We start from the raw sequence: 26,641 nt of genomic DNA, 5'->3' as shown, positions 1-26,641 counted from the left end.
TCTTAATTCTATGCTCAATTATTAGTCAGTGTTCTCAAAGGACTCTGATCTAGTGGAGGGAAAAAAAATCATTAGTCTCTAGATTCAAAGAAAACATGTCACTAAATTGCAATTAAATGCTGGATGATGTATATTTGAAGTGCACAGAAAGAACTAGGAGGTCAAAGTGCAGTATTTCTTGAATTTAAATTGTATTAATAAACATCATTGTATAACAAAAACTAAAATGGTTCTTTTCGTTAACAGTCTTAACAAACTCCTCTGCCCCTTCTATATGTTTACTCTAGGAAATGGCATTGCTCCATGAATATGGAGCCAAAGATTATCTGTACAGTTTGTTTATTTACAAATCTCAGTCTCCAAACAGTATTCTCCTTTCCCTCACCCATGTTTCTCAGAGAGACTGTATCCACTACCATGCACTTTACATGAATCTTATAGGCTTGATAATTTCTTAACCTTCTAATGTCCAGACAGTAATCCACAAGATGCACCTATTATTTTAGAGCTAAGAATGGTGGACATAGATAAGGTAAACTATAGTAAAGACTTCCTTTTATCCCTAAATTATTTTTTCTCAAGAGAACTTTTAGGCTGTATTTAAATCTACTGTAAGAGAGAAAAATGAAGTTAGTTACAAATGAGGATTATATGCCAGAAGGGATGACATTGTATTCATTGTAGATTCCTGGGTATGGAAATCTCATGATAGTCATTAAGCCCAATCAGTGTAATATATTTTTACATAGTTATTTTTAATTTTCAACTTGACTTTTTTAACTATATTATCTTCGAGTCTCATAAGGACCAAAGAAATACACAGTACACAAACACTGATATTCCCATTTTACATATAATATTAGCAAATTTATATAGTGTTTGATATGTTATTTAGTATGTGTTTAGTATGTGCCTGTTCAAAGTATGTTATGTTGATAAGTTCATTTTATCTTCACAGCTTCAACTCTAAGAGGACATTCTATTATTATTCCCCTTTACAATTAATGAGAAAATCTCAACATTCCACAGCTAGAATGGTAGAACCAGAATACAACCAGGCAGTTGGCTCTGTAGATGTCCATTATAGTCTTTATGTTGTGCTGACTCTCACAGCACAAATAAGGAAATTAGGACTTCATGAAAGGGTGAGTTTTTTTCACATTGTTACCTAAGCATTAATATAATGAGTCTGTTCTAGAGCTCTTGTCTTCTGATTCTAATTTATGAGAGAGATTACAAAGCTTAATGAGCATATTACAAAGTTCTTAGTAAAAATCAGATTAATGTTTTTTTCAGATCCAAAAAAAAAATGTTTTAATTTCTGCTGTGTATCATTCTTTTGACCAAGAAAATACCTTTTGGGATATTAGGACCCAAATAGGAACAGATTTTTGCAGTGGTAGAGCAAGTATTTGTGGATGTATGTTATGTATGAGTAAAACTACAAAGGCTAAATCCTAGTTAAAAGGACTGAATTGATCCTTTGTTTAACGAAGATTTACTGAATAGTGCTCACCGAGCACTGTCCTAAGTGGTTAGGCTATGTCATTGGATAAAAAGATCCTCCCTTGTGCAGTCTACAGATTAGCTAATGGAAAGATAAAACAAAACAAAGCAAAAACAAAAACAAACAAATATAAAAAAACCCACAGTAGGGCGGAGCAAGATGGTGGAGGAGTAGGAGACCTGGATTTCATCTGGTCTCAGGAATTCAGCTGAATAGGGATCAAACCATTCTGAACACCTACGAACTCAACAGGAGATCGAAGAGAAGAATAGCAACAACTCTCTGAACAGAAAAGCGACCACTTACTGGAAGGTAGAACGTGCGGAGAAGTGAATCCGAGACGATATTCGGGAGGATAGACGGGGGGGGCGTGTAGGGGGCCTCTGTCGGCCTCTTCTGGCAAGTGATAGAGCCGCGGAGCACAAAATCGGAACTTTTAAAAGTCAGCTCCGCTGAGGGACGTCGCTCCAGTGGCTAAGCTGGGGGTGGAACCCTCGCGGGACAGTGTGGTATCAGGACCCTCGGGGTCACAGGAAGACCGGGGGTGCCTGAGTGCGGCAGAGCTCCTGGGTATCCGAGCGGGGAAGCCGGCTGCAGAGATGGAGCCGAGGCATGGGCTCTCAGCTTGGGGTTGTCATAAACTCTGATACGCGGCCCAGTCGGGCCACTGCTCCTCCAGCAGGGACCCAACAAGCGGCAGAGCCGGGGAGATTCCCCTTCTTCCCCCGGGAGGAGCGGCACGGGAGCGCACCGCAGGGATCTGCTGGGTTTGGAGACTCCACACGGGATTGGGTGCCAGAGATAGAAACGCTCAGTCACAGGCTGGGTGAGCACAGAGAGCGGCCGGAGACTGGGGGGATGGGACTGACTGCTTTTCTCTGGGGGCGCACTGAGGAGCGGGGCCCCGAGTTCTCAGCTCCTCTGGGCAGAGATTGGGAGGCCACCATTTCCACTATAGTCATCCAAAGCTGTACCGAGAGCTTGCAGGGGACAAAAGCTCCGGAGAGCAAACCCAAGCAGATTGCTTAGCCCGACAGACAAGGGCGGGGCAATTCTGCCTCCGGCAAAGACATTTGGGAACCACGGCAACAGGCCCCTCCCCCAGAAGATCAGCACGAACAGCCCTCAAGCCAAGACCAAGTTTACCAATCAAGGAGAACGGGAGAACTCCAGCGCTAGGGGAATAATGCACATAGAATTCATGACTTTTTTACCATAATTCATTAGTTTTTCAAAGTTAATTTTTTTAACTTTTTTTTCTTTTTTCCTTCTCAACAAACATCAATCCCTTTATTAAAAAAATATTTTTTATTTTTCATTTTTAGAGTCATATTTTATCCCTTCATAGTAGTTACCCTTATTTTTGGCATATATATATAAGTTGTTCTCTCTTTAAAATTTTGAGATACAGTTTCTTCTAACAGATCAAAATATACCCTAAATCACTAGTGTATGGCTTTGTTCTAGTCTCCTGCCTGATCACATTCTCTCCCTTTTTTTTTCTTTTTCTTTTTTTTAAATCTTCTTCTTTCTTTTTTCAAACAACTTCTTATCAATTCCTTTTATAAAATCTTTTATAATTTTCATCTTTACAGTCATCTTCCATCCCTTCATTGTATCAACCCTTATTTTGTACATATATAAGTCTTTCTTCCTTTAAAATTTTAGGAGGCACTTTCTTCTAACAGACCAAAATACGCCCAAAATCTAGTGTGTGGCACTGATCTATGCATTAGCCTGATCATATTTGATCATATTCTGTTTTTTAGTTTTGTTCTGTTTTTGTTTGTTTTTATCTTTATCTTTTTCTTTTTTTTCTCTTCCTTTTTTCTTTCTTTCTCTTTCTTCTCCCCTGGTTTCAGGTCTTTTCTGATTTGTATACAGTATATTTGCTGGGGACATTGTTAACTTGTTAGCATTTTGTTCTCTCATTCATCTGTTTTCCTCTGGACAAAATGACAAGATGAAAAAAATCACCTCAGCAAAAAGAACAAGAGGCAGTACGGTCTGCCAGGGACCTAGTGAATACGGACATTAGTACGATGTCGGACCTAGAGTTCAGAATCATGACTTTAAAGGTACTAGCTGGGCTTGAAAAAAGCTTGGAAGTTATTAGAGAAACCCTTTCTGGAGAGATAAAAGAACTAAAATCTAACCAAGTCGAAATCAAAAAGGCTATTAATGATGTGCAATCAAAAATGGGGGCACTAACTGCTAGGATAAATGAGGCAGAAGAGAGAATCAGTGATATAGAAGACCGAATGGTGGAAAATAAAGAACCTGAGAAAAAGAGAGATAAACAACTACTGGATCACGAGGGCAGAATTCGAGAGATAAGCGATACCATAAGACAAAACAACATTAGAATAATTGGGATCCCAGAAGAAGAAGAAAGAGAGAGAGGAGCAGAAGATATATTGGAGCAAATGATAGCAGAGAACTTCCCTAATGTGGAGAAGGAAACAGGCATCAAAATCCAGGAGGCACAGAGAACCCCTCTCAAAATCAATAAAAATAGGTCAACACCCCGACATCTAATAGTAAAACTTACGAGCCTCAGAGACAAAGAGAAAATCACGAAAGCAGTTCGGGACAAGGAATATGTAACCTACAATGGTAGAAACATTAGATTGGCAACAGACCTATCCACCGAGACCTGGCAGGCAAGAAAGGACTGGCATGATATATTCAGAGCACTAAACGAGAAAAATATGCAGCCAAGAATCCTATATCCAGCTAAGCTGTCATTGAAAATAGAAGGAGAGATAAAAAGCTTCCAGGACAAACAAAAACTAAAGGAATTTGCAAACATGAAACCAGCCCTCCAAGAAATATTGAAAGGGGTCCTCTAAGCAAAGAGAGAGCCTAAAAGCAGCATAGATCAGAAAGGAACACAGACAACATACAGTAACAGTCACCTTACAGGCAATGCAATGGCACTAAATTCATACCTTTCAATAGTTACCCTGAATGTAAATGGGCTAAATGCCCCAATCAAAAGACACAGGCTATCAGATTGGATTAAAAAATAAGACCCATCAATATGCTGTCTGCAAGAGATTCATTTTAGACCCAAAGACACCCCCAGATTGAAAGTGAGGGGGTGGAAAATCATTTACCATGCTAATGGACACCAAAAGAAAGCTGGGGTGGCAAGCCTTATATCAGACAAATTAGATTTTAAAACAGAGTGTAATAGATGAAGAAGGACACTATATCCTACTTAAAGGGTCTATCCAACAAGAAGATCTAACAATTGTAAATATCTATGCCCCTAACATGGGAGCAGCCAATTATATAAGGCAATTAATAACAAAAGCAAAGAAACACATTGACAACAATACAATAATAGTGCGGGACTTTAACACCCCCCCTGACTGAAATGGACAAATCATCTAAGCAAAAGATCAACAAGGAAATAAAGACTTTAAATGAGACGTTGGACCGAAAGGACTTCACAGACATATTCAGAACATTCCATCCCAAAGCAACGGAATACACATTCTTCTCTAGTGCCCATGGAACATTCTCCAGAACTGATCACATCCTAGGTCACAAATCAGGTCTCAACCGGTACCAAAAGATTGGGATTATTCCCTGCATATTTTCAGACCACAATGCTTTGAAACTAGAACTCAATCACAAGAGGAAAGTCAGAAAGAACTCAATAATGTGGAGGCTAAAGAGCATCCTACTAAAGAATGAATGGATCAACCAGGAAATTAAAGAAGAATTTAAAAAATCATGGAAACCAATGAAAATGAAAACACAACTGTTCAAAATCTTTGGGATGCAGCAAAGGCAGTCCTAAGAGGAAAGTATATAGCAATACAAGCCTTTCTCAAGAAACAAGAAAGGTCTCAAATACACAACCTAACCCTACACCTAAAGGAGCTAGAGAAAAAAACAGCAAATAAAGCCTAAACCCAGCAGGAGAAGAGAAATAATAAAGATCAGAGCAGAAATCAATGAACTAGAAACCAAAAGAACAGTAGAACAGGTCAACGAAACTAGGAGCTGGTTCTTTCAAATAATTAACGAGATTGATAAACCCCTGGCCAGACTTATCAAAAAAAAAAAGAGAGAAATGACCCAAATCAACAAAATCATGAATGAAAGAGGAGAGATCCGAACCAACACCAAAGAAATACAAACAATGATAAGGACATATTATGAGCAACTCTATGCCAGCAAATTAGATAACCTGGAAGAAATGGGTGCATTCCTAGAGATGTATCAACTACCAAAACTGAACCAGGAAGAAACAGAAAACCTGAACAGACCTATAACCACTAAGGAAATTGAAGCAGTCATCAAAAATCTCCCAACAAACAAAAGCCCATGGCCAGATGTCTTCCCAGGGGAATTCTATCAGACACTTAAAGAAGAATTAATACCTATTCTCCTGAAACTGTTCCAAAAAATAGAAATGGAAGGAAAACTTCCAAACTCATTTTATGAGGCCACCATTACCTTGATCCCAAAACCAGACAAAGACCCCATCAAAAAGGAGAATTACAGACCAATATCCTTGATAAACATGGATGCAAAAATTCTCACCAAAATACTAGCCAATAGGATCCAACAGTACATTAAAGGGATTATTCACCATGACCAAGTGGGATTTATCTCTGGGCTGCAAGGCTGGTTCAACATCCACAAATCAATCAACATGATACAATACATTAACAAAAGAAAGAACAAGAATCATATGATCCTCTCAATAGATGCAGAAAAGCATTTGACAAAGTACAGCATCCTTTCTTGATCAATACTCTTCAGGGTATAGGGAAAGAGGGTCCATACCTCAATATCATAAAAGCCATGTATGAAAAACCTACAGCGAATATCATTCTCAATGGGGAAAAGCTGAGAGCTTTTTCCCTAAGGTCAGGAACGCAGCAGGACTGTCCACTATCACCATTGTGATTCAACATAGTATTAGAAGTCCTAGCCACAGCAATCAGACAACAAAAAGAAATCAAGGCATCGAAATCGACAAAGAGGAAGTCCAACTCTCACTCTTTGCAGATGATATGATACTGTATGTGGAAAACCCAAAAGACTCCACCCCAAAACTCCTAGAACTCATACAGGAATTCAGTAAAGTGGCAGGATATAAAATCAATGCACAGAAATCAGTAGCATTTCTATACACCAACAACAAGACAGAAGAGAGACAAATCAAGTAGTCCATCCCATTTACAATTGCACCCAAAACCATAAGATACCTAGGAATAAATTTAACCAAAGAGGCAAAGGATCTGTACTCAGAAAACTATAAAATACTCATGAAAGAAATTGAGGAAGACACAAAGAAATGGAAAATCCTTCCATGCTCATGGATTGGAAGAAAAAACATCGTGAAGATGTCAATGCTACCTAGAGCAATCTACACATGCAATGCAATCCCCATCAAAATACCATCCACTTTTTTCAAAGAAATGGAACAAATAATCCTAAATTTTGTATGGAACCAGAAGAGACCCCGAATAGCCAGAGGAATATTGAAAAAGAAAAGCAAAGCTGGCGGCATCACAATTCCGGAATTCCAGCTCTATTACAAAGCTGTCATCATCAAGACATTATGGTACTGGCACAAAAACAGACACATAGATCAATGGAACAGATTAGAGCCCAGAAATGGACCCTCAACTCTATGGTCAACTAATCTTTGACAAAGCAGGAAAGAATGTCCAATGGAAAAAAGACAGTCTCTTCAACAAATGGTGTTGTGAAAATTGGACAGCCATGTGCAGAAGAATGAAACTGGACCGTTTCCTTACACCACACACAAAAATAGACTCCAAATGGTTGAAAGACCTAACCGTGAAACAGGAGTCCATCAAAATCCTAGAGGAGAACACAGGCAGCAACCTCTTCGACCTCAGCTGCAGCAACTTCTTCCTAGAAACATCACCAAAGGTAAGGGAAGCAAGGGCAAAAATGAACTATTGGGATTTCATCAAGATAAAAAGCTTTTGCACAGCCAAAGAAACAGTCCACAAAACCAAAAGACAACCGACAGAATGGGAGAAAATATTGGCAAATGACATATCAGATAAAGAGCTAGTATCCAAAATCTATAAAGAACGTACCAAACTCAACACCCAAGGAACAAATAATCCAATCAAGAAATGGGTAGAGGACATGAACAGACATTTTTCCAAAGAAGACATCCAAATGGCCAACAGACACATGAAAAAGTGTTCGACATTGCTCGGCATCAGGGAAATCCAAATCAAAACCTCAATGAGATACCACCTAACACCAGTCAGAATGGCTAAAATTTAACAAGTCAGGAAACGACAGATGTTGGCGGGGATGTGGAGAAAGGGGAACCCTCCTACACTGTTGGTAGGAATGCAAGCTGGTGCATCCACTCTGGAAAACAGTATGGAGGTTCCTCAAACAGTTGAAAATAGAGCTACCATACGATCCAGCAATTGCACCACTGGGTATTTACCACAAAGATACAAATGTAGGGATCCGAAGGGGTACGTGCACCCCAATGTTTATAGCAGCAATGTCCACAATAGCCAAACTGTGGAAAGAGCCAAGATGTCCATCGACAGCTGAATGGGTAAAGAAGATGTGGCATATATACACAATGGAGTATTATGCAGCCATCAAAAGGAATGAGATCTTGCCATTTGCAACAACGTGGATGGACCTGGAGGGTGTTATGCTGAGTGAAATACGTCAATCAGAGAAAGACATGTATCATATGACCTCACTGATCTGAGGAATTCTTAATCTCAGGAAACAAACTGAGGATTGCTGGAGTGGTGGGGGGTGGGAGGGATGGGGTGGCTGCGTGATAGACATTGGGGAGGGTATGTGCTATGGTGAGCACTGTGAATTGTGCAAGACTGTTGAATCACAGATCTGTACCTCTTAAACAAATAATGCAATATAGGTTAAGAAAAAAAAAGGAGGAAGGTAGCAGGAGGGGAAAAATGAAGGGGAGTAAATCAGAGGGGAGGGGGTGTGGGGATGGGTTAGACTGGTGTTGGATATTAAAGAGGGCACATTCTGCATGGAGCCCTGGGTGTCATGCACAAACAATGAATCATGGAACACTACATCAAAAAGTAATGATGTAATGTATGGTGATTAACATAACAATAAAAAATTAAAAAATAACCCACAGTAAATAAGAAAATTGCTAGTTAGTAGAAATTGTAGAAACGAGGTATGACGTATGGTAATAAGGAATCTGAAATTCAGTGTGGTTGATGTTGGTGGAATGGGTGGAGTTTTTAACGGAGTCTTCAGTTTAGGTCTGACATTTGAGCAAAAATTGTAAAGAGGTGAGAAAGGTAGTTATTCTGGGGGAATAACATTCCAGGAAATAGGAACAACCAACAGAGGTTTTAACGTATGGATGACGAGCATATTCAAGAAGTACCAAAATGGCCAGCAGGACTAATTATGTAATTTATAAAAGTAAAAATGTTAAAAATATTATCAAAAATCTAAAGATGGTTACTAGGGAGAATTAAACAAGATGGGAGGTCCGTTTGAGGAAAAAGCCTTGATGATGGCGTATGTGTCACATCCATGAAGTTGGCGGCAGAGGGAGTAAATAAAAGAGATTAGAAAGAGGAAGAGAGAGCAGATCTTGTACTACAGTTTGGGGCATAGAGGTGGCTTTTGCTTTACTCTGAGCAAAATGGGAAGCTACTTAGTGGTTTTGAGGAAAAGAGTGACGTTTTGACTTACAATTTTAAAAAAAGATCTATGTTACTTTTTTGAGAATAGAATATAGATTGGCAAGGGTAGAGGCAGGAAAATGTTGCATTAATAACTAATAATTGTTTGGGTTGGATGATAATACAAAGAAAACGTATTTCTCTGCAATGAATTTAATAGTTTTAACTTAATGTGTGAATGAATGTATATGTAGTGGTATAAATGTATATTAAGAAGACTGGTTCAAATTAAAAGAGAACTATTTGGCTTTGTATAAACTTATTGTAAAAGATAAAAATGAAGTTATAGAAAAGGGGATGACATAAGGGATGGTATTATATTTAGTATAAACTTCCAGAAATGGAAATCTCGTATTATTAGATTTTAACTGTGTCTGTAATGTTGAGTGTACAGTTAAAAACATCTAATGAATAGGGCATATGAGTAGTCATTGAAAGTAAACACAATCTTAAGATAATCGTATATGAAAAGATTTTTAAAGATTATATCATTTGAAGGAAGGAATGCGTTTTACTCTCAAAGGTATTTCTGAACAGAAACATTTGCCTTAGCCCCTACTTTATGCATCCTGAATGATATATTTATAATAACAATCACTGCTAATTTTAAACTGAGCATTTTTGTGTATATGTATACATTTTGGGCTTTAGAAATTAAATTAGATTTACAGGAAGTCAAATGTTAAACATCAAAATTAAAAACATAAAGAATTCATCCTTTAAATATTTTTGGCAATTTTATATGCATAGAATCTTGAAGTTCTATTTGTGTTATTATAAGGTGATAGAAATAGCCTAAGATAATAAATATAATTAACACTATAAATAAAATTTGAAGGGTATTGTCTCCAAAAGCAATAAAAAGATGGCAACATACAAATAGTGCACTATCTCTGAGAATATACTATCAAAAATAGGTCACGTTGGGGTTCTGGAAAGATGGACACAATGGTTCAATAGTTTGTGAATGTACTCCAATTTCCTAATTAAAGAAACCCGGCAGATAAGGTAGCAGAACCAAAAGTCCCACGAAAAATACATAAAATCAAAAAAACACAAAAAACAAAAAAAGAAAAATACATAAAATCAAGTGACATAATGGTTTCATGCGTAAAAGATAAGTCTATAGTCAAACCTGCAAGACCCACATAGAATCAAAAACTGCCCGAAGGAAAGTAGAGGGGAAGCAACTTACCTCTGACCGCCCTGGGACCTGAGAAATTCAGGTCACCAAAGATATTCACTGTCACCAAGGATACTCACTGTCAAGTATCCCAGTTCAGACTGAGCAGAGCATTTAAAACTGAGAGGGAATTTCAGGCCTAAATTTATGGGTGAATGAGAGGAGACTCTAAAAAGAAAAGATAGAAGTAGTCTGAGCACTATGACATCTAAGAAACCAGCACTCACATCAAGGAGAAGACCCTATATTGAGAAGCAAGTGTGCGGAATATGATCAAAAATAGCAGGACTAAGACAAAGGGTAGAAAAAAAGGGGAGCAATATTGCAGAATACAAGTGAATGTATGCTTGATCATTTTATGAACAAAATAAGAAATAGCTCTAGAGTAAGAGAGTTAGCAACAATACAAAGGCCCATAATTACCTTCTAAAAAATACAAAAACACTAACCTCCCTTAAAAATGAGCAACCAATAAAGAATTGTGGTTGAATTCCATAGAAATTAGTATAGAGAAATAAAAGAATAAATAGCAGAATTACATCGCTGAAAAAGTGAAGGTGTAACAGAAAGATCTATTCACACACAAAAAAGTTAGAAATATAACCTAATATTTCTAATTGAGCTAAAACTAATCCAAAAGTAATAGAAGCTCTGAAAGAACATCTCAAATAAGAAATAGACAAAAACCAAGAAATGAAGTTGAAAAAATATATGAAAAATATATAACAGGATTTAATTATAAAATGTTTAAGAAGTCATCTCAGAAATAGTCTGAATTGGAAGAAACACACAACACAGAAATAATCATGAATAATGCCATCTGAAATATGATATACAGAAAAATTGATATTTATATTTTTTAAATAAATGAAGAAACAAATCAAATGGATTTGAACAAAAGCATTAGATACAGAAGATAGGCCAGAGCAAACCAACATAAATAAAATAGGAATCCCCATACTGAAAACCAAGTAATTCAACAGAAATAAATCTTTTAAAAAATCAAAAAAATTTAGAAGCACAGTATTTGCAGTTCATACATGAAAAAATCAACATAGGATGACACACAGATTGGCATATACTAGCAAAGTATTGGCTTTGAATAGAAAGAAAAAGAAAAATCTATTTGGGTGTTTAGGCAGACTGGTTATACAATATATAGGAGAAAGAAAATCAGTTCATCATGCTTTTGAACAATAATAACGTATTTAAGATATTCGAGCAAGGAAAATTAAGCCAATAGCTTGTATTCACTCAAAGTGGTCAGAGGTAACTATTAGGATCATAGAAAAACTCAGGAAGATTTTTGTTCCCATGAGTTCTCCTTTAGATATATAGGATGCAAAATTTCCTACAATTAATGAAGAAGTTATTTATATATTTTAATAGATAATGGTTTTATCAAATTGTAATAGTATTTGAATTTCTTGGATACATTTAAATAGTGCTCTAAGGACTATCACAATGAAGTATATATCATTTGCAATTACTTTAAGTTTTAATAAAAACACTAAATGTCTTCCTAAATTTTGTAAGAGAATATTTAATTAAATAATATTAATTAAATAATTAATAATTATTTAAAGTTTTGTAAAGCTTTTTTAAAAAATTATTTTCCTAAGAGCTTGGTAGAGTAAATAATATTAATAATATTAATATGTTTAAAATAGAAGAAAGGAGTTAAACCGCAGGTTTGTTTGCAGTTATCTAAGTAGAAAGCAGTGGTGGTTATGTTCTTGGAACCTCTGATAGTCATGGAGAAGGAGCATACTTGAGCTTATTTTAAAGAAAGAATTAGGACGATTCAGTGACATAACATAAAAAGCTTTTTTTGAAAGAATAATATATCAAATTTGACCAAATTTTCTAGATGAGGACTCTAGAAAGTCATCTGGAAAAGCCTATTGACAGAACTGGGTTAGCTGGAAAGCAGATATATGTTGGAGGATGATATGGAGGAGTTAAATTTTTCATATAGTTAGTTTGAGGTGACAATCAACAAAGCTTTCTATGTAGACAAGTAACAGGTTAGTGATAAAGGCTATGGGTGTAAATCTGGGGTTATTTTTAGAGAAATGCATGATGATGATGATGTAAAATTAGATAAGATTCTGAAAGACTAAATGAAGAAAATAGAGCAAATTTGTAAGATTAAGTAGGTTCCTATATTTTACAGCTAGTTGCGTTTTTCCCTAGCAATAAGGATTTGCTGAAATACGGGATGATGCTAGAGGATATAGATTCAAAATATCTTCATCTTAGATTACTAAGTGTCTAAGTCATTCTAAACAAATGAATTTTTCATCAAGTGCTGTGGGCATATCCTGTGAACACCCAGTTCTCAATTACATTTTTTTCTCTTTCTTGTGTTTATTTTATTTTTTTTACATTTTATTATGTTATGTTAATCACCATACATTATGTCATTAGTTGTTGATGTAGTGTTCCATGATTCATTGTTTGCGTATAACACCCAGTGCTCCATTCCATACGTGCCCTCCTTAATACCCATCACCAGGCTAACCCATCCCCCCACCCCCCGCCCCTCTAGAACCCTGTTTGTTTCTCAGAGTCTATAGTTTCTCATGGTTTGTTTCCCCCACCGATTCCCTCCCTTCATTTCTCCCTCCCTACTATCATCCTTTTTTTTTTTTTAACATATAATGTATTATTTGTTTCAGAGGTACAGGTCTGTGATTCAACAATCTTACACAATTTACAGCGCTCACCATAGCACATACACTCCCCAATGTCTATCACCCAGCTCAATTAAATTTTAACTTCTTGATTTATAATATAGTTATCATGGGGTAGATTGTAGACATGTATAAATAGTAGGAGGGAAATGCATCCAAGTATGTATGTAAAACTAAAATATCTTTGTATGTAAAACTAAATACCAGCTGTATTTGCTATTGCAGCATTGTCTCTTTTATAAGAAAAAGTAAGAAAACAGCCTAAGGCTGTGTCAACCCAATGTCAAAACAAATTGACAAATTCAGTATGAAAACAGCAAAGTTATATGCTTATTTTAAATAATTTTACTTAGATTTTCATATTTTTTCTAATTCTTAGGTGTGTAATTCTAATGTGCCAAAATACCTTAGTTAATAATATAAAATATTATCTCATTAATTTCTGTGCATATATCAAACATTGCAGTATTTAAACATATTGTTCTAGGTTGGTTCTATGTTCAATTTTTTGATTATTTGAAATTTTCAGACAGTCGTATGATATGACAGCCTATTTTTTTTAGGTCTGTATGCAACTGAGTTTTTAGTTATGACAACATCATCACCAGTTGGAATATTTCTGTTTTTTCAAAAAATTGAATCATGTTACTTAAGGATTTGTCCAAAAAGTAGATTTCAAATTTCTAAAGCAAGGTAGTCCATAAAGTTTTACAGTTACACAGCCTGCTTTGTAGACACTAAAATCTTCCCCTCCATAGTCAAAGTGAAATAGGATTTCACTAAAATTACTAAAATTTTGGCTGAATTATTTGTAAATGATAATATATTAAATTGGGGAAGTAAGAAGGAGGAACTCAAATATACATTTTATGGGACTGATAATATTTAATCTCTTCATTTTTCATACCTTACTGGTTCAACTTTATTGTTATTTAGTAGATGATAAGTTAAATCAAGATATCATAAACCAAGATATCAGAAAGACATGAGCTAGCATTTGGTCTAAGAACAGGAAAGGTGAGGAAAATTAATTAACTTCCCTCCAGAGAAAATAACATGACTTGGATATATTAAATCTATCTCTCTTTCTGTCTACCCATCTACTCTGTGTCCTCCTGTTTTCCTTTTGATCTGAAGTTTACTATGTCTGTCTACCTATGTAACCAATATGACTGTGCATTGAGGCAGGAAGAAAGAAAAAAACCTTAAAAATTGGAAAATAAGTAGCAAAATTGTCCCTAATTTTGGACATAATTGTTTTCGTGGAAAGTTCTGCAAAATCTGTAAAACCCCTGCTAAAGCTTATATACAAATTAGCATAGTTAAGTAATAGGAAGTGATTCAACAATCAATTGTAATTCTATATACTAGCCAAAAAATGAGAAAATTAGAAATTAAAAAAAAAGCCACTTGAAAACACCTAAAATAAAATAATGTTTAGGAAGAAACTACAACACATTGCATATCCTCTACACCAAGAACAATGAAACTGTTGAGAGAAATTAATGAAGACCAAATAAATAAAGTGCTATACATGTTCAGGAATGGGAAGATTTGATATTGTAAAGATGTCCGTTCACAGCAAATTTTTTCCATTGTGCTTTATTGAAATATAATTCACATACAATAAAATCCTTCCTCTTAGTATGCAGTTCTGTGGTTCTTACTATAGTCTTAGTGTTGGCAGCTATTCACACAACATAATTTTAGAACATCTTCACCCGGAAAGGAAACCTTATACCAAATAGCAGCCATATCCTCCCGCCCACAGGCTCTGGCAACACATAATCTACTCTCTGTCTCTATGGATTTGCCTCTTCTGGACATTTCACATAAGTGCGGTCATACAATATGTGGTCCTTTGTAAAAACCCTCTTTCAGTTTGCAAAATATTTAAAGGTACACACATGTAGTATGTGTAAGTGCTTCATTCTTTTTCATTGCTAAATATCCAAATGTATGGGTATACTATATTTTGTTTTTCCATTTATCAGGTGATGAATATTTAGGGATTTCTGCTTTTTACCTATAAATAATAATGGTGCTGTGAACATTTATGTATCGGTTTTTTGGAAATATATGTTCATTACTCTTCAAAATATATCTAGAGTTGAAATTGCTGGGTTATATGGAAACTCTACATTTAACATTTTGAGGAACTGCCAGTCTATTTTCCATTGTGGTTGCACCATTTAACATTCCTACCAGCGGGGAAGGAAGTTTCAAATTTTTCCACCTCCCCATGAACACATTATTACTATCCTTTTTATTTTAGCATTGTAATGTATGTGAAATAGTATCTCTTTGTGGTGAAATTTGCATTTCCCTAATGACTTATGATGTTCAGAATCTTTTCATGTATGTGTATATATATATATATATGTATATATATACACACACCCTCTTTAGAGAAATGTCTATTAAAATCCTTTTCGATGTCCCTGGGTGACTCACTCAGTTAAGCGTCTGCCTTCAGCTCAGGTCATGATCCTGGGGTCCTGGGATCAAGTCCCGCATTGGGCTCAAGGTCCGCATTGGGCTCCCTGCTCAGCGGGGAGTCTGCTTTTCCCTCTCCCCTTCCCACTGCTCATGCTCTCTCTCTCACATAAATAAATAAAATCCTTTTAAAAAATAAAGAAAATAAATAATGAAGTCTTTTTCAATATTTTAAGTTGACTATTTACCTTTTTATTGTTGAATTGTTAAAGTTTTTATATACTCTGGATGTAAGTCTCATATCAATAATATAGTTTGTAAATGTTTTTTCCTATTATTGTTTTTTTATTTTCTTTTTATTGTCTTTATTTTCTTTTTAGTGTCATTTTATTTTTTGATGGTATTTTTTGTTTTTTTTAATTTTTATTGTTATGTTAATCACCATACATTACATCATTAGTTTTTGATGTAGGGTTCCATGATTCATTGTTTGTGCATAACACCCAGTGCTCCACGCAGAATGTGTCCTCTTTAATACCCATCACCAGGCTAAACCATCCCCCCACACTCCTCCCCTCTAGAACCCTCAGTTTGTTTTTCAGAGTCTTGATGGTATCTTCTGAAGCAGAGACATTTTGAATTTGATGAGTCTAATTTATCTTTTTGTTATTATTGTTTGTGCTTTTTGTTATTGCTAGGAATCCATCACCTAATCTAAAGGTACAGCGGTTTATGCCTATTTTTTCTTCTAAGACTTTTATAGTTTTAGCTATTAGGTCTATAATACATTTCAAGTTAATTTTTTATGTGGTATGAGGTTGAAGCTCACCCTCATTCTTTTGCATGTGATTATTCAGTTGTCCTAGCACCACAATGGAACCATAGTTCCATTCCTCAATAGTGAAATACCTGGCCGTAACTATCCTCAATATATTTAATTTGCTCAATAGTAGAATATACATAAGTAATTTTTAGTTTTTTTAAACTCATATTTCTTCAATAACAAATACACTAATTAGAGTTCAATATTTGTTTGCAGGTTTTATTTTAGGTAAAATTTACATATGGTAAAATGTACATAACTTAAAGATATAGTTCTGTGAATTTTTATAAATTTATACTCCCATGTAACCTACATAGCTGTTAAAGACCATTTTCATAATCCCAGGATGTTTCCTCAGACCCTACCTACACTTTCAGTACCAAAAGACATCTGTTATGAATATGGAAATGGAGAAGAGCAGAATTGAGCAGTTTGAGCCCAGATCTCAGTTTTTAAACACCAGTCTCCACTAAAAGAAACTAAGATTCCTTGGAGGAATGGATGATTCCTACACTAGGACAGGGAAATAGAAGTTGAGCCAGGGACATCATGTTGTGTCAGAAAGAAATGAAGTATTAAGAATCATGGAGACTTGTCAGAGGTTTCAGGAATCAGCATGATAGGGTTCACACTGGCCAATCTGGAACAACTTGAGCACCAAAATAAATATTTACTGAATTATGTCTTATTAAATGAAAGAAAAATACTTATCATACTGACATAAAAATAAATGAACATGTAAATGAATAAATACAAAGAAGGGATTTCCTCCCAAAACAATAACAGAAAAATTATGTAGAAGGAATAAAGGAGTTAGAAAATTATCAGTAGGTACTAAAAATAATAGATAAATTTTGCTGATGATACTTCTAGTTTCATCTGTGACATGTAGAAAGTTTGAAAGTTGTCATTTTCATCTTTACAACAAGATAAACCTGAACAAACTGAAAATAAACATTTTTTTCTTGGACATATCAGAAAACTGACATGGCAGGGCATACTTCTACCCCAAAATCTGGAGACAGTCAAATCCAAGCAGACACAGCTAAGATCTGCTTAATTGCAGCAGAAGCCTTGAACTGGTAGGATCTCAGAAGAAATGATATTTTTGGTAAATTGCCTGAGGCTTAGTATGGATGAACATGAGAGTGAGAAATTCCTGGAGGCTGGAGTTTTAAGGGGGACCTATCGCATTCATTTGATTTACTTACAGAAATCTCACTAGATTCTCACAAAGAACATCCAGGAAAAATACCCTTCTGAATGTGGCAGAGGGAGCGGGAGAATAATTACTGATATAAAACCCAGAGTCTTCGCCACAACAAGGCCCACTGTCTCAAGGATGGAGATTTAATCAGAAGACTATGTAGAATGCTCTCTATTCCCTTCTTACCACCACAATAGGGTCCTAGTATAGTAACAGTGGATTATAAGTAGAAAAGTAGCAAGGTATTTGTTCTCTTTGATGAAGATATTTAGGGAAACCCAAAATCAAGAGGAGAGACATAAACATGGACAATAGAATAATTGCAGGTTGAACAAACATTAATGGAGCCCACTCCTAATGAGATTAACATACATCTTCACATACCAGGTCTGTTTGCCTCAGTTCCCTATCAATGGATACATTGCCTTTCAACAAAAAATGACAAAGTAGATAGGCCATGACACAAGAAAAAAAGCCCCATCTGAAGAAACAAAACAGTTAGAAGCAAAATCAGATATGACACAGAGTTTGGAATTACTAGGTAGAGAATTTTATTATTTTTTTTAAAGATTTTATTCATTTATTTGACAGAGAGAGACACAGTGAGAGAGGGAATACAAGCAGGGGGGGTGGGAGAGGGAGAAGCAGGCTTCCTGTGGAGCAGGGAGCCGGATGCGGGACTCAATCCCAGGACCCTGGGATCATGACCTGAGCCGAAGGCAGATGCCTAATGACTGAGCCACCCAGGTGCCCCATAGGTAGAGAATTTTAAACAACTGTGATTAATTTGCTAAGAGTTTTAATAGAAAAAGTAAATATGTAAGAACAGATGACAAATTTAAGAAGGATGAAAATAAAACACTGGAAGTCAAAAACAATAAAAAATGCTTATGATGTTATGATGTTCTTCAGTAAACCTGATGTGACTGAGAAGAGGATCAGTAAACTTGTAGATAGATCATTGGAAACAACCTAAATTGGATTACCAGGAAGGAAGGAAAGAGAAAAAAACAGCAGAAAAAAATCATTTGAAGTAATAATGGTCAAGAACTTTTCAAAATTAATGACCAACACTAAACCACAAATCTAGGATGCTCAGAGAATACCAAGTAGGACAAATACTGCCTCTCCCTCCCACCCACCCAAAATATCTTGGCTTATCTTATTCAAACAAAACAAAACCAATGACAGAGAAAATCTTGAATGAAGCCAGAGATGAGAGGAAACTTAAGTATAGAGGAAGATAGATAAAAATAATAGTGGACTTGTCAGAAACCACATAAGCTAGAAGAGAGTGTAGTAAAATACAATGTTGAAAGAAAAACAAATATCAACATAAAATGTTTTATACACCATTAAAGCAAATGGGGAAAAATATAAACAATTGGAAGTTCTGAGTAAAGAGTTTAGGAGAGTTCCTTGTATTATTTTTGTATCTTTTGGCAGTTTAAAATTATATCAAGGGGTTTAAAACTAAATACAAAGCGTTACCTCAAAATAAAGCCAGCTTTCCAACTCACAACCCTGTAGAATTAGGTAAAAAGAAATGGAGAGATCTAATTTTTTCCAGGAGATTTCCCTGAAGTGAGGAATAAAAAAGGTGAGTTAAAAATGCATGGTAAAGGCACTGTGGAGGTGAGAAACACCTTGGCCAGAATTATGAAAAGGTGGAAAAAGGTCTACTTCTGGGGTTTGTTTGACACTGGCCTTTTTCTTGCCACCAATAGTCCTGATGTTTAGACATATCCCAGAATATTGTAGGAGCAAAATGAGAGTAGTGCTTCATTTAAAATTCATATCATTCTATTCTGACAAAAAAGGGGAAAGGGGAAAAATGTGAAATGTTAGGGAAATTGGGAAGTTTCTCTGACTACAAGTTCACTTAGCATAACATAAGGCACTATTACAGGATTAACCTGCATATTTGAGCAAAAAATGTAAGTTTACATGCAACAAGGAGTAAGAAATTAATTTACTTATTTCATAAGCACATAATAAGGAGTAAATGTTTAACTTAAAATAAAATATACATTACCACATTTAGTTTAGATAACTTTTTACACATGGTCAAAATCCAAGTAATCCAAGAGTGTTTTTAAGGCAAAAATGTTTTAAATTTGTGAACATTTAAAAAGTTTTGCATAGAAAAACTTCCTGTAAGTGACATTTCCTATTTTCAATTCATTTTGTAACTGGTTACATAATCATAAAACCTGTTGATGTGAGCCAAAGAAATAGTTTATTCATGCAATATAAATTACTTCTAAGCCACTCCATGCTTCTTCCTCTGCCATCCCTATTAGAGATAATTGATGTAATTCATGTATAACTGGGAATCCTATGAGCCTACAAATAACATTGCAATTATCACTTCACATTTCAAAAATATTTATCAAATCTGACAACCTCCCACAATTCTGTATTTGATTCTAACTATAGGTTGATCATCTTTATTGTGATCTGAAAGGAGAATATGGTTAACTGTAAGAATATGAATAGTTCATTAATTACTTATTTTTTAAATTAACGGTTTTTACATATATGGTTAGTTGGGAATATCAGCTGAAGATATCAAAGTCTCTCAAGAGCAGATACCAAGAATCACCTCTATGAAGAAAGCTAGGGTGCTGCTTATTTATGGAGTGGTAGTGCATTAAAGAATACAAATATATAATTTTTCCATCAAGAAATCTTTGTACTGGACTGTGAACTTTATCCAAAAAAGGGTGATTTTTTTTAATTCACTTTTGTGTTTCCAGCATTTAGCACAATATTTGGTGTAGCACAGCATACCTTGTGGACAAAATACTGAAAGGAAAGAAGAGATAAGGAAAAGGAATGAGAAAGGGAGGAAGGGAAGTTGGTTAAATGGGAGGGTAGGTCTTCTGAGGACAGGTAAACTAAATCTCATTTTTGTGGTAATATATTTTTTTTTAATTTTGAATGGCAATAGCATAAATATTCCCAGGAATACTTGTTAAGTGGAATTCTTTAATTCAGGGTAAAACCAAGAACCTTGGTGACCTTGAGGCTTTTTCATAGGTAAAGTCAGTTGAGCAAAATCCTTTTTGTTGCAGTTTAATATTAATTTACAGCCAACTTGTATGATATAAAAGATACAGGAGCTCCAGGAAGTCTGGAGGGAGGGGTTCCCACTGTTTTCCTTTGTAGAAATTTTTTGTCTGTTCTTGGGAGGCAGTAGTATTGAGGACAAGAGTTTGAGTTTGCGAACAGCCCATTTTCATCCATTCCCTGACATTTGTCACTGTGAGGTAAGACCTTAATGCTTCTGTTTCAGCATATATGGAATGAAAGTAATCCATACCCACACCCAAATCATCTGTGGGTTATCAAGCTTTTTAAAAATTTTTGCTAATCTATTTGGTTTGTCAGGATATCTCCTTGAGATTTTCATTTGTGTTTAGCTGAAGTGAATGAGATGAAACATCTTTTCATTTGTTACTGGAAATTTAAGTTTCATTTTTTTATTAAGCTTCCATTAAGTTCTTTTGCCTCTTTTCCGTGTAGCTTTTTTTTCTGTTTTTTTTTCAAGATTTTATTTATTTATTTGAGAGAGAAAGAGAATGGGAGTAGGGGGAGTAGCAGAGGGAGAGAGAGAGAGAGAATCTGAAGCAGACTCCACAGTGAGCATGGATCCCGACATGGAGCTTGATCTCACAACCCTGAGATCATGATTTAAGCTGAAACCAAGAGTGGGACGCTTAACTGACTGAGCCACCTAGGTGCCCCTTTTTATGTTTCAATTCAAATTGATTATCTGCTTTTATCTTGAGGTTCTAGAGTTGATCATTTAGCTCAGTTATATTCAAACTTGGTTGTTTTTCTTAAAAATAAATAAGAATTACTTTTAAAACACCATTACAAATATTTTAATTGCTACTCAAGTTCTAAATGGTTTTCAGTTTCCATAATAATTCCTTGATGAACCTATTTAATATTTAGAAAGTTTTCAAGTATTTTGAAATACGGTCTTAACTGTCTTAACGACTTGAGTTTCTGACCTATATCCTTTTTCTTCTTTCTGAAGAATTTTTAACATTTCTTGAAAGGCAGGCTTACTAGCCATAAATTCCCTCAATTTTTTGTATGGGAAAGTATTTCTCCTTCACTTTTGAAGGATACTTTGGTAAGGTGCAGAATTCTAGATTTTGATCTTTTTCTCTCAACATTTCAAATATTTCAGTCTATTCTCTTCATGCTTGTGTGGTTTCTGAGAAAGGTCAGATGTAAATCTTATATTTGCTTCTCCATGGATAAAGTTCTATTTTATTTTTTCTCTCTTTGGCTTCTTTCAAGATCTTTTCTTTATTTTTTATTTTCTTCAGTTTAAATATAATATGCCTAGTTTGCATATAAAATGCCTATTTTTATTTTGGCATTTATTTTAGTAGCTGTTTTCTGAGCTTTCAGAATTGTGATTTGGTTTGTGGCACTAATATGAGGAAATTTTCAGCTATTCTTGTTTCAAATATTTCTTCCATTCCTTTCTCCTTTCTTCTAATATTCCCATTACATATATATTACATCTTTTGTAATTGTGCCAGAGTTCTTGGATTTTCTGTGCCTTTTTTTTTTTTTTTTTGGTCAGCCTTCCTTCCTTTTTTTCCTTTTTTTTTTTAAGATTTTATTTACTTGACAGAGAGAAAGAGAGAGCCAGAGAGCACAAGCAGAGGGGACAGCAGAGCGAGTGGGAGAAGCAGGCTCCCCACTGAGCAGGGAGTCTAATGTGGGACTCGATCCCTGGACCCTGAGATCATGATCTGAGCTGAAGGCAGATGTTTGACTGAGCCATCCAGGCGCCACTTTCTCTCTCTCTCTTTCTTTTTCTTTCTCTTTCTTTCTTTCTCTTTCTTCCTCCTTTCCTTTCCTTTGTTTTGTTTTGTTTTGAATGTTTGTATGGACATATTCTCAATCTCAGAGATTTTTCCCTCAATGGATCCAGTCTACTACTGAGCCCAGCAAAGGCATTCTTCACTTCTGTTATAGTTATTTTTTTTTAATCTCTAGCATTTATGTTTTATTTTTTTTCTTAGAATTTCCTCTCTTCTTACATTGCCCATCTGTTCTTGCGTAGTGTTTACTTTACCCACTAGGGCCTTCAGCATATTCGTCATAGTTGTTTTACATTCCTGGTTTGATAATTCTAACATCCTTGCCATATCTGGTTCTTACACTTGCTATGTCTCTTCAAATTGTATTTTTGCTATTTGGTATGCCTTGTAATTTTTTTCTTGATAGCTGGACATGAAGGACTGGGTAAAAGAACTATAGGAAATCAGGTTTTAATAATGGGAAGGTATGGAGGAAGGGAATTATTCTATAGTCCTATGATTTGGTCTCAGTCTTTTAGTGAGCCTGTGCTGCTGGACTATGAACTTCACAATTGCTTCTCTGTCCGCTCCTGTGCCCCACTTGAGTGGGACAGGATGGCTAGACATGGCCAGAGTTGGGTATTTGCCTTTGCCTTTCCCACATGCTAAAAGCTGGCTGGAATTGGATAGTTCCCTTCCTCCAGGTCAATTACTCTTAAAAAGAAAAGTTTCTCTTGAAGACAGATCTTGTTAAGAACAGAATACTCTGGTATTTTTTAAAGTAGTTACTCTCCCCTCCCCCTTTCAGAATGGTGATGGCATTTTTGTGTGACATTCATTGTAAGAACTTGGTCCAACTCTTGGAGGGAAAACATGAAATTGTGGAACCACTCAATGACTAGTTTCCCCTGGAGCTTTAAACTCTCAGACTTGTCCATACTGAACCCTCAGCTATTTGTCAGTTACAGTTTAGGTTTCCCTACCCCAGCATGGGTTCTGAGAGGTTTCTGATCATGTATTTGTGCTCTAGTAAATTGTGATTCCCTGTATTTGCCTTTCTTTCCAATTTTGGGAGCAGTTGTTTGCCCAGTGAATTCACTTCTTTGTCAGATCCAGGAAGAGTTGTTGATACTTCAGTTTTTTACTTGTTAGTACAGAGTGAGGACTTACGAGCTCCTTACATGCCAGATCAGAAATTGGAAATCTTTCTTTTAAAATCTTAGTAGAATTGTTAGTATTCTTTCATTTGTTTTCCAAATACATTTTGTACATTGGTTGTGTGCCAGACACTATGTTAGGTGTAATAGAGGAAGGCATAAAGCATGTAGCTCTTAACCTCTATTATTATTTTCTATATAAATGTATTTTGGTAAAATACATTATCTTTTAACAGATGTTTCACAAAACAATATCACAGGTTAGTTAACTTTCTACTGAATATATACCTAAACAGTTTTGAAATGGCTTATATGCCACTCTTTAATTTTCAAGTACACACAGTTGATCAAATGAATTAATGATGTAACAGTTATGTTCATTTAATGTATAGAAAGTATAATTTATTTTAATATCCTAATTTGGTATTTACATATATGTAGTATAATGCTTGCATTATATATACAATGTATACTTTGTTATCACTGTGTATACTTTATTATATATTTTATGGATATATACTTCTACATATACATATATACTTCTAATTAAAGTTTATGCAATTTTTAAAAAAAATTTATTTGAGAGAGAGAGAGAGTGTGAGCAGGAGGGCAAGGAAGAGAGAGACAGAATCTGAAGCAGACTCTGTGCTGAGCGCAGAGCCCAAAGCAGGGCTCGATCTCAAGACCCCTATATCATGATCTGAGCCAAAACCAAGAGTCGGATGCTCAACCAACTGAACCACCCAGGAGCCCCAGTTTTATGCAATTCAGAAAATATGACTCTGATAATTTGATCTAACATCATTCTGTCTAATTTGTTAATATCACAATGTACAAATCTCATGGCATTCATAAAAATCTGTTATTCATCTCATAACTTTGATACTCCTTGCCTTAGTTAGCCTTGATAGCTTCAAACTCTAGAATTCTTCCTGGACTGTAGATTTCTTTGAAAATCAGAGAGAAAATGAAAACAAAAAAGAGGGAATACATTTTTGGTGTTTTGCTAGCCCTAGGGATCCCTAAGGCAATATTAGTTAAGATATTATGTATTGTATTAACTGTTACCAATTTTTGCTGCTTTTTAATAGATTTATGTTACTTAATAGGTAATAATTTTTATTTAAGTCCTCATATGACTCTTTTTCTCTATTTAAGGAGATGCACTTAATTAGAATTTATATAATATGTGGCAGTCATTGCTTCAAAATATGGAATGGTTAAGAAACATTTTCTCCTTTTTTTAATAGGATCTTTTTTCAGTCCCAATCCACAACCACCCTGCCTGTCACATGCCATTTTATACCAATTACAGAGATAAAGCAGAGGTTTATGTGAGTTCTGTTTTAAAAAGTCCCCCCAAATAAATGTATATCCCCAAATAAAGAAATGAGAGACTTGTGTCTCCCATCTTGACAAGTTTGTCATATCATTTATTTTCATTCTATCATGATGAAGTGGTTATTTTAGACCTTGATACATTTTTCTCTTTAAAGGTAAAATGTCCCTTTATGAATTACTCTTTCAGTAGAATACATGTATATATACTTAATTATTTCTGTTTTTCAGTCTTTGATAGTAATCTATGAGAGAGGAAAAAATCGGGGTATTTGAAAGCAGTGTATCACAAGTGAATTTTCTGAATTAGGATATTCTCTCCATAGACACACCACATTCTTTTTATTTTTCCTGCTCTAGGTTATCTTGGGAAATGCATAGTTGATTTCTTTTATCACTATAGTTTCTATTCTTTTCTATAATTTTAATGTGTGACAGGTAAGATTGGAAAGGTGGAAAATACCAGCCTGAAGAATGGTTAGATATCTCAAAAAGACAAAAGGATTATAAACATTTCAAATGATACAAAGATGAGTTGGGGTGGAAAGAAATACAGATTAGAAAATGTGACATATTTACTTTTAGGTGTATAATTGTTGGCTCTCAGTATTCATAAAAGGTATATAGGGCAAGAATAGAAAACATACTGCATTTTACAAGCTAACATGGAATAGACTGCAAAGCTAAGGTCAATTACCATCAATTTAAATGTATTTTTATCTTTTCTATTGTTTGTATCTTGAGTTCAAAGAACTCAAGATTACCTTTGGAGCTTATAACAAGTACTTTCTTGTGAGACATAGATAACACCAGTGGACTATATCACATATAGTAAAAATATATTATGCATCCAAGATTTTTTTCTAAATTTATTATTTTAGTGTATTCTTGTCTCCTATTCTTAGTAATTGACAAATAAATACTAAGCCTTGGAATATGTTTATGAAGTTAATAAACTATAATTACTTAGGTGGTACTTGTTTTTAATTAAAAATATTCATTCTTTAATTTCTTCCAGTTCTACAGTGAATGATAAGCAATTGAAAGTCTGATGTTAAATGTAGCTGTTCCAGATGTAAATAAATTCAACACAATCCACATAGAGTATAGTTTGAATAAAGGTTACTTGTCTTATGATTGAAACACAAGCAGTATGAAACATAAGCAGTATGAGTTATCTCTGTATTCCTATTCCCTGAATATTGTTCTGTTTTATAAAGCTTGGAGAGGAAAGAAAGATTTGTGAGGAGATAATCTCTGTTTTTCAAAAGATACCATGTGTCATGTTAATATTCAGGACTCTTTTCAAATGATTTTTATTATTCCTTCAAAATTTAATTAACTGCTTGCTACATATAAAATATACTCTAGTTTCTGAGGATATCAAATGGACAAGTTTTGGTCCATATTCTCAAGGAATTAAGAGACTAGTAGTAGAGAATGAGTAATCAGAAAGTAATTTGTAATTGCTGAAAGATTATGAACACAAGATGGAGGAGGGACAAAAAAGTGATGAAGTTGACCTAGGTATAGTTAGGATTGAAGGAAAGATGTCACCAGGGATCATTATAGAACCTGGGATTTGGCATATTATCATGAAGTACAGTTTTTTTTGTTTTTGGAGAGTTTACATATTTAAGGGTAAAAAGATTTAAAATAATTTCTTTGTCACTCCTTTTCAATAGACTTCATGTGTTCTGTTTCTACTGCCTTTAGAGATGCATAGATTATGCTAGTAGTTACACAA

Source organism: Eumetopias jubatus, unplaced genomic scaffold, assembly GCF_037043125.1.
Source record: "Eumetopias jubatus isolate StellerSeaLion01/CBP00866 unplaced genomic scaffold, mEumJub1_p1.0 scaffold_8, whole genome shotgun sequence".
Taxonomy (NCBI): Eukaryota; Metazoa; Chordata; class Mammalia; order Carnivora; family Otariidae; genus Eumetopias; species Eumetopias jubatus.
This window is presented reverse-complemented; position numbering follows the sequence as displayed.